Source organism: Ailuropoda melanoleuca, chromosome 7 (genome assembly GCF_002007445.2).
Source record: "Ailuropoda melanoleuca isolate Jingjing chromosome 7, ASM200744v2, whole genome shotgun sequence".
Classification (NCBI taxonomy): Eukaryota; Metazoa; Chordata; class Mammalia; order Carnivora; family Ursidae; genus Ailuropoda; species Ailuropoda melanoleuca.
This window is the reverse complement of record NC_048224.1, coordinates 24,668,717-24,683,156: the sequence shown is the minus strand read 5'-3', so window position 1 is coordinate 24,683,156 and position 14,440 is coordinate 24,668,717. Positions and strand designations below refer to the sequence as shown.

The 14,440-nt window shown below is 39.7% G+C and overlaps 1 protein-coding gene across 1 annotated transcript in view; it reads left to right on the top strand.

The window, feature by feature from the left end:
- Positions 1-516: 516 nt before the first annotated feature.
- Positions 517-14,440, top strand: part of FAM205C (family with sequence similarity 205 member C) — a gene marked incomplete at its 3' end in the record, with an annotated part of 53,684 nt that continues 39,760 nt past the window's right edge. The window contains exon 1 of the mRNA XM_019793295.2: positions 517-544. The remainder of the gene's footprint in view (positions 545-14,440) is intronic.

Below are 14,440 nucleotides of genomic sequence, written 5' to 3'. Positions count from 1 at the left end.
ACACAAGCAGGGGGAGTGGGAGAGGAAGAAGCAGGCTCATAGCGGAGGAGCCTGATGTGGGGCTCGATCCCATAACGCTGGGATCACGCCCTGAGCCGAAGGCAGACGCTTAACCGCTGTGCCACTCAGGCGCCCCAGAAGAGTCTTTTAAAGGCACAGCTCAAGTGCCAGCTTTGTGATAACACTCTAAAAGGATGGGAAATGTATAGAGAAAACTTTTGGTGCTAGGTCCCCAAAGGGAAGACTAAATGGGTCTGGGAACCAAGAGGAGCAAGCAGGAATAACCCCATTTACCAATTACTCACAATTACCTAATGGGGGGTTTTGTACTTTCTGTTCCTACAGCTCTGAGCTTTGCAAAGTTGGAGGTCCTGGTTGTCTAAGAAGGTATACTCTTGTTAGGGGACACTGTGAGGCTCCCACTGAACTATAAGCTACGGCTGCCATGAGGACAGTTTTGGATTCCTTGTATCCAGGGACCAGCCTGAGAGAAGAGGAGTCACCAATATTCACAAAGGCAGTTGACCCTGATCAGCAGGAAAGGGTAAGGCTGCTCTTATACAATAGGGACAGGGAGGGAATATGTGTGGGATCTATGTGATGCAGTTTGGTGTCTCCTGGCATTGCCTTGTCCCATTGGATGGACACATGCAGCACCTCAAGCCTGAGAAGGGTGTGATTACCAACCATATGATTACTTCGGGAATGAAGGCTCAGGTCATACCACCGGGTAAACCACCAAGACCAGCCAAGGTGACAGATGACAGTGAGGAGAATTTAGAATGGAGAAGGCAGAGTATGAATATCAGTTGTAGGCCTGAAATCAGCAGCAGTGATGAGGGCTGTAGTTCATTCCACTAACCTGGCCCTTCCTCAAGAAGAAAGGCCCCTGGGAACCAAGGAGGAACTGCTCCACAATCCCCTGTAGAGAGGGAGATGTGTGTAACTATGAGAATGTGCCTCTCAGATCTCCTACTGTGGGGAGCATAATTGACTAATGCCCCCAGCTGCTATATTATAAATACACCACTGCATTTTCTCTGAGGCTATGTTTCCTGTGGTCTCTTTTAGCCACTGAGGTGCACAGCAGGGATATTGCAGCAGGCCCATTCCTGTGAGACAGAGGACTCCACTGACTGATGCTTTGGGCCCAAGGATTCTATATTGGCTTTGCAGAAACTTTCTGAAAGCTTCATGGCAATCTAAGGCTCTTCCTATCCTTCCTTCTTTCCCTTTCTCCTTCCTATGGGTCAGATGTATGTCATTGTCTGACAGATCTCATCCTTCTCCAACTCCCTCTCAATTTTCTTTCACAGGCATTCCCACCAATTTCTTGCAAGTCTGATCTAATCTTGGTGTTTACTTCTTGGAGGACCTGAATGAACACATGTAGGTATAAATTTACCCATTGTATAGATGAAGAATCTATGCTTCAGAGAGGTTAAGTAACCTGCACAAGGACATACCAGCCACTTAGTGGCAGAGCAATGATTTAAATCCAGGATTATCTGGCTTCAAAGCCTGTGTGCCTAGATGGCATATTGCTTTCCTGCCTCTGCCCTTTCTGTTTGCTTCATTCTTCCTTAGTTTCCTGGAAAGGCTTTTGAATATTCCAGTCTGTCTCTACCTTGCAAAGGTAGGAGGAGTTTTTTACTATACTTGTACCAGAATGTGAAAGGAAGAATATTTGTATTCCTGGGGTCTGTGGCAGTTCTTGAAGTTGAAGAGTCTCCCTGGGGAGAGAGAAACTCAGAGAACACAGTTGGGGCAGCTTTGCTGTACTTGCCCTTTCCTTCCTGGAAAGTCTCCTTGGAGAGTTAAATTATGAAAGTTCAATTTTGTTTTATAAGAGAAACCATATGCCTTTATACTCATTATCTTATTAGAACATGTCTCCCCACACAAAAATCTATGATTTTATAAGGTTTCCTCTTTTTTATTAAACACAAAATTTTAATCGTTGACACTGAAATGAAAACCAAGGGCTATCTGGATTTTGTGGCCCAGGTGCTGTATCTATGGAATTCATTCACCTTTTCCTGATCAGTTTCTCTGTTCTCCTTTCTAGCAAAACTCTTACTGTCTCCACTACCTCTCTTCCCATTCTTTGTTGAACTCCCACATCATTTCCTACCGTTCCAAAGAGAATGTTCTTGTGAAGGTCCCCAGTGGCCTTTAGGTTATGAAATTCAGCATTTTCTCAGTTCCCATTTTGCTTGTCCTCTAGGCAGTATTAACACACTTGATCACTCCCTCTTACCTTAAAAATGGTCTTTGTCTTCACCTATCATTGGAGATACCACATTTCCCTGGTTTTCTGCCATATCATGAACTGCTCCTCAATACATATATATTTTTTAGAGAGGGAGAGTGAGAGCAGGAAGAGCAAAGGGAGAGGCAAAAAAAAGAATCTTTTTTTAGAAATTCAATTTAATTAACATATAGTGTATCATTAGTTTCAGAAGTAATTTAGTGATTCATCAGTTGCATATAACACCCAGTGCTCATTACATCAAGTGCTCTCCTTAATGCCCATCACGCAGTTACCCCATCCCCCTACCCATCTTCCCTCCAGCAACCATCAGTTTGTTTCCTTTGGTTAAGAATCTCTTATGGTTTGTTTCCCTCTCTGTTTTTTTTCTTATTTTTCCTTCCCTTCTCCATGGTCATTTATTTGGTTTCTTAAATTCCATATATGAGTAAAATCATATATTCCTCTTCCTCTGACTGACTTATTTCACTTAGCATAATACCCACTAGTTCCATCTACATTGTTGCAGATGGCAAGATTTCATTCTTTTTAATGGCTGAGTAGTATTCTCTCTCTGTGTGTGTGTGTGTGTGTGTACTTACACACAGTACATCTTCTTTATCCATTCATTTTGTTATTAGTTATTTTTGTTGATCTCTTAGTGTGCCTGATTTTTTTTTGAAGAATTTTTTAAAAGATTTTATTTATTTGAGAGAGAGAGCAGAAGTGGGGGTGAATGGTAGAGGGAGAGGAACAAGCAGACTCCCCACTGAGCAGGGAGCCTGATGCAGGGCTCGATCCCAGGACCCCGAGAACATGACCTGAGCCAAAGGCAGACGCTTAACCGACTGAGCCACCTAGGCGCCCCTGATTTTAATATCTTAATTTTTAAAATTTTTTAAAAAGACTTATTTATTTTAGAGAGAGTGTGTGAGCAGTGGGAGGGGCAGAGGGAGAGCGAGAAAGAGAATCTCAAGCAGACTCTGTATTGAGTGCAGAGCCCAATGTGGGACTCCATCTCACCACCCCAAGATCATGACCTGAGCCGAAACCAAGAATGAGATGCTTAACTGACTGAGCCACCCAGGTGCCCCATCTTCTCTCCATATCTTAACTGGATTACTTATTTATTGGGTGTTGAGTTTGATAAGTTACTTATAGATTTTTGATATTAACCCTTTATCAAATATGTCACTCGCAAATATCTTCTCCCATTCTGTAGGCTGCCTTTTAGTTTTGTTGATTGTTTCCTTCACTGGGCAGGAGCTTTTTATCTTGATGAGGTCTCAATAGTTCATTTTTGCTTTTGTTTCCCTTGCCTCTGGCAACATGTCTAGTAAGAAGTTGTTGTGGCTGAGGTCAAAGAGGTCGCTGTCTGTGTTCTCCTCTAGGATTTTGATGGTTTCCTGTCTCACATTTAGGTCTTTCATCCATTTTGAGTTTATTTTTGTGTACAGTATAAGAAAGTGGTCCAGTTTCATTCTTCTGCATGTGGCTGTCCAGTTTTTCCAGCACCATTTGTTGAAGAGACTATCTTTTCTCCATGGATATTCTTTCCTGCTCTGTCAAAGATTAGTTGATCATACAGTTGTGTGTCCATTTCTGAGTTTTCTGTTCTGTTCTATTGATCAATGTGTCTGTTTCTCTGCTTGTACCATACTGTCTTGATGACTACAGCTTTGTAATATAGCTTGAAGTCCAGAATTGTGATGCCTCCAGGTTTGCTTTTTTTTTTTCAAGATTGCTTTGGCTATTTCAGGTCTTTTGTGGTTCCATACAAGTTTTAGGATTGTTTGTTCTAACTGTGAAAAATGCTGGTGGTATTTTGATAGGAATTGCATTGAATGTATAGATTGCTTTGGGTAGCACATGCATCTGTTTCTACCAGCATTATCAACAATAGCCAAACTATAGACAGAGCCCAAATGTCTATCAGCTGATAAATGGATAAAGAAGATGTGGTATACAGAATATTAGCCATCAAAAAGAACGAAATCTTGCCATTTGCAATGACGTGGATGGAGCTAGAGTGTATAATGCTAAGTGAAATAAATCAGTCAGAGAAAGACAAATACCATATGATTTCACTCATGTGCGGAATTTAAGAAACAAAATAGATGAACATAAGGGAAAGGGGGGAAGGGAGAGAGGGAAGCAAACCATAAGAGACTCTTAACAATAGAGAAAAAACAGTGTTGATGGAGGGAGGTGGGTGGGGGATGGGCTGAATTGGTGATGGGTATGAAGGGCGGCACTTGTGATGAGCACTGGGTGGTATATGCAAGTGATGAATCACTAAATTCTACACCTGAAACCAATTTTACCATATATGTTAACTAACTAGAATTTAAATAAAAACTTGAAATTAAAAAAATGAAATTCAGGGATTTTGAAAAGCACAAGTCTCAGTCTGAACTCTTTTTTTTCCTGATTCATGTCAGCATTCAGCCTTTGCTAATCATCTGGAAGTAGGAAGTGTGTAGGGGTGGGGAGGAGAAGAACTTCAGCAGCTGGGGGACATGTGGGGCAGCTTCTTCATAGGGTCTGAGAAAGAGGGAGGTTAACTTTATTTGTTGAGATGTGATTAAACCCTTAAACTGGGGGCGCCTGGGTGGCACAGTGGTTAAGCATCTGCCTTTGGCTCAGGGCGTGATCCCGGCGTTATGGGATCGAGCCCCACATCAGGCTCTTCTGCTATGAGCCTGCTTCTTCCTCTCCCACTCCCCCTGCTTGTGTTCCTTCTCTCGCTGGCTGTCTCTATCTCTGTCAAATAAATAAAATAAAATCTTTAAAAAAAAAACAACCCTTAAACTGAATTTTGAGAGACAGCTGCACATAGAAAAGAGATGATGATTAAAATTAATTACTGTTTTTGTAGATGTTTTGCATTTCTACAGCAGTTTGTATTTACTAAGAATTTTGTAATCATTTATTAACTCTCCCTCACAAGAGCCTTGTGACATGGGCAACATTACTACAAATGTTTGTTTTTGTTTTCTGGGAAGAAATATGATGAGCTTTGGCCACATATTAGGATTAAAGAATCAAAATCCTTACTGTAGCTCTTTCACTCACTGTGATTTTGAGAATCCAAATGAGAACTTGAACATTGTCTTACTCTGTAATTTTATTATGAAGAACAACTCACAAAGATGGATCAGGGGTTTGGTAAATTAAAAAAGATATATGTAGGGGCACCTAGGTGGCTCAGTTGGTTAAGTGTTGGACTCTTGGGTTAGGCTCAGGTCATGATCTCAGGATCATAGATGGAGCCCCTCATTGGGCTCTGCACTCAGTGCAGAGTCTGCTTGAGATTCTCTCCCTCTCCCCCTCCCCATCGTGATCTCGGGGTCATGAGATCAAGCCCTGAGTCAGGGCTTCTCACTCAGCCAGGCGTCTGCTTCTCTCCCTCTCCCTCTGCCCCTCCCCCTGCACACACACTCTTTCTCTCTCTCTCAAATAAATAAATCTTTACAAAAAAGATATATGTAGGTATGTAATAACAATACTAACCTCTCAAATTCATTTTCCTCCAGGTTTTTAAAAAATAAAATTAATAATACTACCTATATCATATTTTTACATATCAAGTATTTCGCCTCGTGCCTTGCATATTAATAAATGCTTAGTAAACATTACCCATTATCAATACTGTAATAAGACCCAGGTAATATATGCATTCTTTTTGCTTCCATTTGATTACATTAGTGTTCCTGTCTTTGAATAAAGATGCATGCAGACATACATTCACTTACTCAGCAATATTTATTGAGTGACTACCATTTATCATGCAATGTTCCTGGAGCAAGGAATATAGTGGTAAACAAATAAGACTTCCTATTCTCATGAAGTTTATATTTTGGTAGGAGGGAGAGGACTCACATTATCATGGTAGTTGGCTTATATTCCAGTGGGAGTTAGGCCAAGATAGAGAGAATAGAAGCATAATTAGGGTATATTTAGAAAATATGTGGGAAAGTTTTTTCTGACTTTTATATAAAAATAGTTTTTTATTATAGCAGCAGATTAAGTATATATAAGCTATTCATTTTTATAAAAGTATTTAAATGTATAATTATATATTTTATTTTAAAAATATATACACATGAATTTAGAAAATTTTGAAAAGCAAGTATTATTTTATTTATGATTATGTAAGTAAAACCACTATGCTGAATTTTTTAAAAATAGAAAAGTTATCCATAATTTCATTACAATACTATTCTTTTTAAATTGTCTTAGCAATTTATATGTATATAGATATATAGAGATAGATAAATATATAGATATATATGTATTTGTATATAGTTTATTCAGCATACATTTCCTAAGCATTTTCCCATGCTGTTTCAGCATGGAAAAAACGGGTTCAGTTTCCTGACATTTGACCATGGCTTGGGGCTGCAGACAGTGCAGTGGGATGGCAGCAGTGGGAAGGAATATCACATAAAGGCATTCTGAACTTAGCCTAGAGCCTGCTTAAAGGGATGAGATGAAGAGAGAGGTATATTGGCTATGCTGAAAAGATGAGTAGACAGAAGCAGAATTCAATCCCTGGGATATGTCAGGTGCTTGAAGACCAGAGAGAAGGTTCTGGAAGTAGAGAGGAGCCTCAGATTCTCACTGTTGCCTTCTCAACCTTAGGTGATTTCTGGAGAAATACTGCCCCTACCGCCACAACATAGACTTGCACTTTTCTTTCTGTTAGGATATTGGAGCTGTGGATTGAGATGTAAGCCAGAGTCCCTTCCAAGATAATTTTGAAACAAATTAATTTTGAGTTCTATAGGCCATGGATTTGGCCTCTTGCTTTCTTTTCCAGCTGCCAGCAATGTCTTCTTAGGCTGGGTTCTTGTCTAGATACATTTAAATTGGGAGGCAGTTTCATAGCTTATTCCTTATTCTTCAGGTACTGAAATGAGTCTATGAACAATTTTTAGATTTTTAGGGTAAGATTAGAGTTATAAAATTGAAAAAGATGTCAAGAAGATCATCTGGGAATTTCATCTCTATGTCCCTGATCCTGTCTGAAAAGTTTATTGTTTTTTTTTTTGTTGTTGTTGTTCTGCTTAAAATGTTAGTTCCCTAATGGCAGAATTATATAAAATACGAACAACAGTCACACAATTATGAGAAATCTTCCTAAGTACCAGGGGTAAATGTCCCTGATGTTTATGGAAATGTGTTTAAGGCTCTTCTGTTTCCTTCTAGCCACTTTCCTGAGACACTACCTTGATTCTGCTCTGGACGTGAGCACTAGCTGCAAAACCCTCAGGCTTTTTTTTTTTTAAATTTTTATTTATGTATTTAGCTCCAGTATAATTAATGTACAGTGTTATATTCATTTAAGGTGTACACTATAGTGATTCAACAATTCTATACGTTAGTCAGTGCTCATCAAGATATGAGTACTCTTGGGGCACCTGGCTGGCTGTAGAGCATGTGACTATTGATCTTGGGGTTGCGAATTTGAGCCCCATGTTGTGTTGTGTTGAGATTACATAAAAATAAAATCTAAAACATAAAAAAGCATACATGTATGCTTAATCCCCATCATCTCTTTCACCCATCCCCTACCCCCCCCAACCAGTAATCACCAGTTTGTTTTGTATATTTAAGAGTCTGGTTCTTTGTTTGTCTCTTTTTTCTTTGTTTGTTTGTTTTGTTTTTTAAAGTCCACATATGAGTAAAATCATATGGTATTTCTTTATCTGACAGACTTCTTTCACTTAGCACCATACCATCTAGATCCATCCATAGCTGCGGCAAATGGCAAGATTTCATTCTTTTCTATGGTTGGGTAACATTCCATTGTATATATAAACCGTATCTTCTTTATCCATTCATCTGTTGATGTACACTTGGGTTGCTTCCCTAATTTGGCTATTGTAAATAATGCTGCACTAAACATAAGGGTGCATATATCTTTTTGAATTAGTGTTTTTGTATTCTTTGGGTGGGATTATTGAATCACACAGTGATTTTTTTTGAGGAACCTCCATACTGTTTTCCTTAGTGGCTGTAGGAGTTTGCATTCCTACCAACAGTGCATGAGGGTTCCTTTTTCTCCACATCCTAACAAAACTTGTTATTTCTTGGGGTACCTGGGTGGCACAGTTGATTAAGTCTGACTGTTGGTTTTGGCTCAGGTTGTGAGATCAAGCCGAGTAGGGCTCTGCACTGGGTGTGGAACGTATTTGAGATTCTCTCTCTCTATCTCTTCCTCTGCTCCCCTCCTCACTCCCTCCCTCCCTCTCTCTCAAATATATAAATAAATCTTTAAAAAACTTGTTATTTTGGGGCGCCTGGGTGGCACAGCGGTTAAGCGTCTGCCTTCAGCTCAGGGCGTGGTCCTGGCGTTGTGGGATCGAGCCCCACGTCAGGCTCTTCTGCTGTGAGCCTGCTTCTTCCTCTCCCACTCCCCCCGCTTGTGTTCCCTCTCTTGCTGGCTGTCTCTATCTCTATCGAATAAATAAATAAAATCTTTAAAAAAAAAAACTTGTTATTTCATGTTTTTGATTTTAGCCATTCTGACAGGTGTGAGGTGATAGCTCACTGTGGTTTTGATTTGCATTTCCCTGATGATGAATAATGTTGAATTTTTTCATGTCCGTTGGTCATCTATCTGTATGTCTTCTTTAGAGAAATGTCTGTTCATGTCTTCTGCCCATTTTTTTAATTGGGGTATTTGGTTTTTGGGTGTTGAGTTGTAGAAGTTCTTTATATATTTTGGATACTAACTCCTCAGATGTATCATTTGCAAATATTTCCTCCCATTCAGTAGGTTGTCCTTTTGTTTTGTTGATTGTTTCCTTTGCTGTGCAGAAGCTTTGTGCTTTGACGTAGTCCCAATAGTTTATTTTTGCCTTTATATCCCTTTCCTTAGGAGACATATCTAGAAAAAACCTTTAAGCTTTTTTATTCTAGACATGAGGCCCACAGGATTCCTGGTGCCTCTTTTAATGGAGACGCGTCCATGCTCTGCCCTTCTGTTGGAAAATCGTGTAAGGGTAAGGAACAAGAGAACATTTCAGGAGAATACTCCCAGATGATGTCTCTGATCTCAGGTTCCTTCCATTTTACCAAAGGAAAAGTCAACCAGGTCACCCTCTGATACAAAGAAACACAGGTTTAAGTCCATAGTGGCACTTAAGTATGCTGAGAAACCTGCACAAAACAGATTATCTTAGGCACTGAGAACTTAAATTTCAAGCTTGGATTAAGCCCCTAGACACATTAGGGAGACAACCAACAATTTTTCTATTTTACACACTAATGCTAATTTCACTTGCAAAAGAGAAGTACTAAAATAGCATTATGATTTTAACAGTAGAAATGTAGGAGTATGAAATTTGTAATGTTATACAAATTAAGCATGAAAGGCAAATACCACATCAGAGTGGGCTGGGTATCCAGATTTCAGCTGAAATTCTCTGAAAGGGTTACCATGGCTAGCTAGTTCCACTAACTAAAGGGCTGTAGTGTTAGGAGAAGGAGGTAAAAAGAGGATATAGAGAGAAAGTGAGGCAGTTTTAATGTTTGTGACATCTTCTTAGTTCTTCTCAGGAGGTTCTTCATGGATTTGAATATTTATAGTAGTGTATTCTCTCACTGGAGTATGGGTACTTGAGAGTTAATTTAATAACTTTTACTTGGGAGGATAATACAGATTGCTGCTTATGCTGACTGTGATAGCTTGAAGACTAGCTTATTATGCTTGGGCTTCTATATGAAAATACAATAGACTGAGTGTCTTACAAACAGCAGAAATGAATTCTCACAGTTCTGGGGCTGGGAAGTCCAAGATTAAGGTGCTGGTACATTCGGTGTCTTGTGAGGGCCTGCTTCCTGGCTGTCTTCTTGCTGTAACCTCAGATGTCAGAAAGCAGAGAGGGAAAGCAAGTCATTTCATGACTCTTAAAGGGAATTAATCCCATTTGTGAGATCTCCACACCCCTGACCGTATCTAACCCTTCTTATCTTCCAAAGGCCCCACTTTCTAATACCAGAACATCGAGATTAGGGTTTCAACATATGAATTTGGAGGAGGGGAACACAATCATACAATTCATAACAAAAATATTTGATAACCTGCAAATCTGATTGTTTCAATCCTCTGCTCAAAATCCTCCAGTGGATCCCAGTGCCAACAGCACAAAATCACTCATTATCTGTTGGTTTGTTCATATTATTTCTTCATTCTTTCTACAATGAGTAACAGGTACTGGAGATATAGCAGTTAAGGAAACAGACAAAGGAGACCCATCCCTCTTGGAGCTTGTATCTTGTGGTTAGACAAACAATTTAATTGGAGATGATATTTTGACAATAAACTAATGTAGCTTTTTTTCATGGACATCCATCCTATAACCCCAATCATGTTTTCCAAATCCAATCATATTCCCCTGAAGCCATTCCACCAATATGGTCCCTACCTAAAGAAGAGACATATTGTAAAGGGGCCATTCCCTCCAGAGAAGAAGATGAAGTAAAAGGAAGCACTTTTATTGAAGAGTAGGGATATGGAGGTGGGAAGATACAGTAGAAATACTGACATTGAGAGAAGGATGACCTGAGATCTTTTGAGCTTGGTGGCAGGTACAAGCCTAGGAGAAGCTCTGTGTTTGACATGGAGATAGATAGGGGAGAGTGGGCAACAGGGGAGCATCTGTGAAGGCAAGTGTCTAGGTAGACCTTCCCAAAAAATGCTGCTGGTACCCAGTGGTCTTTATCTAGAATGTAAGAGATTCAAAAGTTCCTCTATGGCCCCAGAATATTCTGAACACAACAAGACCCAGGAACTCCTGGGTTACTGAAATGATGGTAATAATGGAGGTTGGTGCCCCCAGAGCTCTGGTGGTGGTGTTTGTTCATCCCAGATGGATTTTAGAAGGATAGAAACTGACAGGGATGGATTAGAGATAAACAGGATGAAATACTGAAGGCCAGCAGAAAAAGAGCATGGAGACCAGCTGTACCTCCATGTTACAGGGAAGAGTAATAAGCTTCCCTTACACCAGGACATTGTGCTTCAGAAGGAGGAAGGGGAGGGGAAGAATACCCCTATGAGGCTGAACTTTGAATTGACTTAAAACTTACCAGAAAGTGACTATCACACATGAAAAGATCAAGGAGCAAAGGAGAGAATGAAAAGAAGGCTGAATTGATAGGAAAGGTTTAGCTCATGAGAGTCTTTTTGCCACAAAGCAGAAACATAATATTTGTTGATTAATGTTTTAAAACACAGGTTTCAGGATGTTACGCCTCTGATTAAAGTTCTTCAGTGGCTTCCCATTGCATTTAGGATGAATCCTAAATTCTTAATAGAGCCTAGATGCCTCCATGATACTATGGCCCTGCCTACCTCTCCAACACCTGTACCAGCATTCTAGTTTAACCAGTTATTATAATAATAAACTATTGAACAATTACTCTCCTCACAAACACCCTATGTGGTAGGTATAAATGAGGAAACCAAGGTCCAGAGAGGTTATGTAAATTATCCAAGGTCACACAGCAAGTGGAGGGTATAGCTGGGATTCAAATCCAGGCCATTTGACTTTGGAACCTGGACTCTTCACCATCACGCTGTACTGCTTGTTTCACTTCCTCATGTGCAAGCTCTTTCCACTTCAACACCTTTGTTTGTTTGGTTTTTTTTTTTAAGATTTATGTTTTTGAGAGAGAGAGAACGGGGGAAGGTGCAGGGGGAAATGGAAAGAGAGTCTTTTTTAAAAAAAAAAGATTTTATTTATTTACTTGAGAGGGAGAGAGAGAGAGAGAGGGAGGGAGAGAACAAACAAGCAGGGGGAGCAGAGAGGGAGAAACACTCTCCTCTGATCAGGGAGCCCGACGTGGGACTTTATCCCAGGACCCTAGGATCATGACGTGAGCTGAAGGCAGACACTTAACCTACTGAGCCACCCAGGTGCCCCAGGGAAAGAGAGTCTTAGGCAGACTTCATGCCGAGCACGGAGCCCGTCATAGTTCTCAGTCTCACGACACTGAGATCACGACCTGAGCCAAACCCAAGAGTCAGATGCTTAACCGACTGTGCCACTCAGGCGTCCCACTTCAGCACCTTTGTATACAATATTACCTCTGTGTAGAACGCTTTTCTTCAAATTAACTCACTCTTTTGGTCTCAATCTAAATGTCACATTCTCTGCAAAGCTTTCTCTGACAGCCACATCTGCAAGGTTAGGCTATGTTCCAGTGCTATACACAGTCAGAATACCCTACTTTTTCCCAAGTAGAACTTTTTTGTGTGTGATTTTATATTTATTTGTGTGATAATGCAGTGCTGGTGGGAGGCTAGATGAAAATTTTAAGACTCAAACACATACACCAAAGAAAAGTAGCTTTTTTTTTAACTGATCTAACCTTACTTTCCAGCCTCTTGTTTGTATTTCTGACTTTTGTTTTGAACAGCATTAGTAAAGTTTTTTTTTTTTGAAGATTTTATTTATTTATTTGACAGAGAGAGGGGGCATACAAACAGGGAGAGTGGCAGGCAGGGGGAAAGGGAGAAGCAGGCCTCTGCTGAGTAGAGAGCCTGATGTGGGGCTTGATCCCAGGACCCTGGGATCAGGACCTGAGCCAAAGGCAAATGCTTAACCAACTGAGCCACCCAGGCACCCCAAAAGTTCTTATACATATTGCTAAGTGTTTATAAATGGTAACAATTTATATTTATCTACTGTCTTACAATCTCAGGATTTTTTTAAAACAGGGGTATTGAAAGAGAAGCTTTGTTCCAAGTTTTAAAAAACTTCATAGTTTGGTAGTTTCCAGTTTGTTAAAAAAAAATTAGTAGAGGGCCTGTTAGAGAGTGTGTGCTATTGTGTATTTATTAAAAAAATTTTTTAATTATAGTTGAAAAAGTATTACCTTAGTTTCAGGTATACAACAGTAATTCAATAAGTTTATATATTATTCTATGCTTTATGCCATGTTCATAAGTGTGGCTACTGTCTGTCACCATACAACGCCATTATAATATCGTTGACTGTATTCCTTATGCTGTGCCTTTTATTCCTGTGATTTGCTCATTCCATAATTGGAAGCCTGCATCTCCCCCTCTCCTTCACACATTTTGCCAATCCCCCCAACCCCTGCGCCCTGGTAACCATCAATTTGTTTTTTTGTAAAGGTCTTTATAGGTCTGATTTTGTTTTTTGTTTGTTCATTAAACATTTTTTTCTTCTTATTTATTTATGTATTTATTTATTTATAGAGCCTATGCTTCCATCTTATTATGATCTTAAAATTTTATTATTTTTACAATTTTATGTATTATTTATTTTCATTTTAATTCCAGTGTAGTTAACATACAGCGTTGTATTATTTCAGGTGTAAAATATAGTGATTCAACAATTCCATGCATTACCCAGGGCTCATCATCACAAGTGCACTCCTTAATCCCCATCACCTGTTTTACCCATCCCCCACCCACCTCCCCTCTGGTAACCATCAGTTTGTTCTGTATAGTTAAAAGTCTGTTTCTTTGTTTCTCTCTTTTTTCCCCTTTGCACATTTGTTTTGTTTCTTAAATTCACATATGAGTGAAATCATATGGTATGTCTTTCTCTGACTGACTTATTTCACTTAACATTATACTTTCTAGCTCCATCCATGCAAATGGCAAAATTTCATTCTTTTTTATGGCTGAACAATATTACATCGTGGATATATAACATCTTCTTTATCCATTCATCTATGGGTGGACACTCAGGCTACTTCCATGATTTGGCTATTGTTGCTAAGGCTACTATAAACATACGGGTGCAAGTAACCTTTGGAGTAGTGGTTTTAGGGTTTTCTTTGAGGTAAATACCCAGTAGTGTGATTATTTTTAACTTTTTGAGGAACCTCCATATTGTCTTCCATAGTAGTTTGCATTCCCATCACAGTGCAAGAGGTTTCTTTCTTTCTTTTTTTTTTTTTTTAAAGATTTTATTTATTTATTTGACAGAGATAGAAACAGCCAGCAAGAAAGGGAACACAAGCAGGGGGAGTGGGAGAGGAAGAAGCAGGCTCATAGCGGAGGAGCCTGATGTAGGGCTCGATCCCATAATGCCAGGATCACGCCCTGAGCCGAAGGCAGAAGCTTATCCGCTGTGCCACCCAGGCGCCCCAAGAGGTTTCTTTTTTATCCAATTCCTTGCGAACACTTGTTTTTTGTGTTTT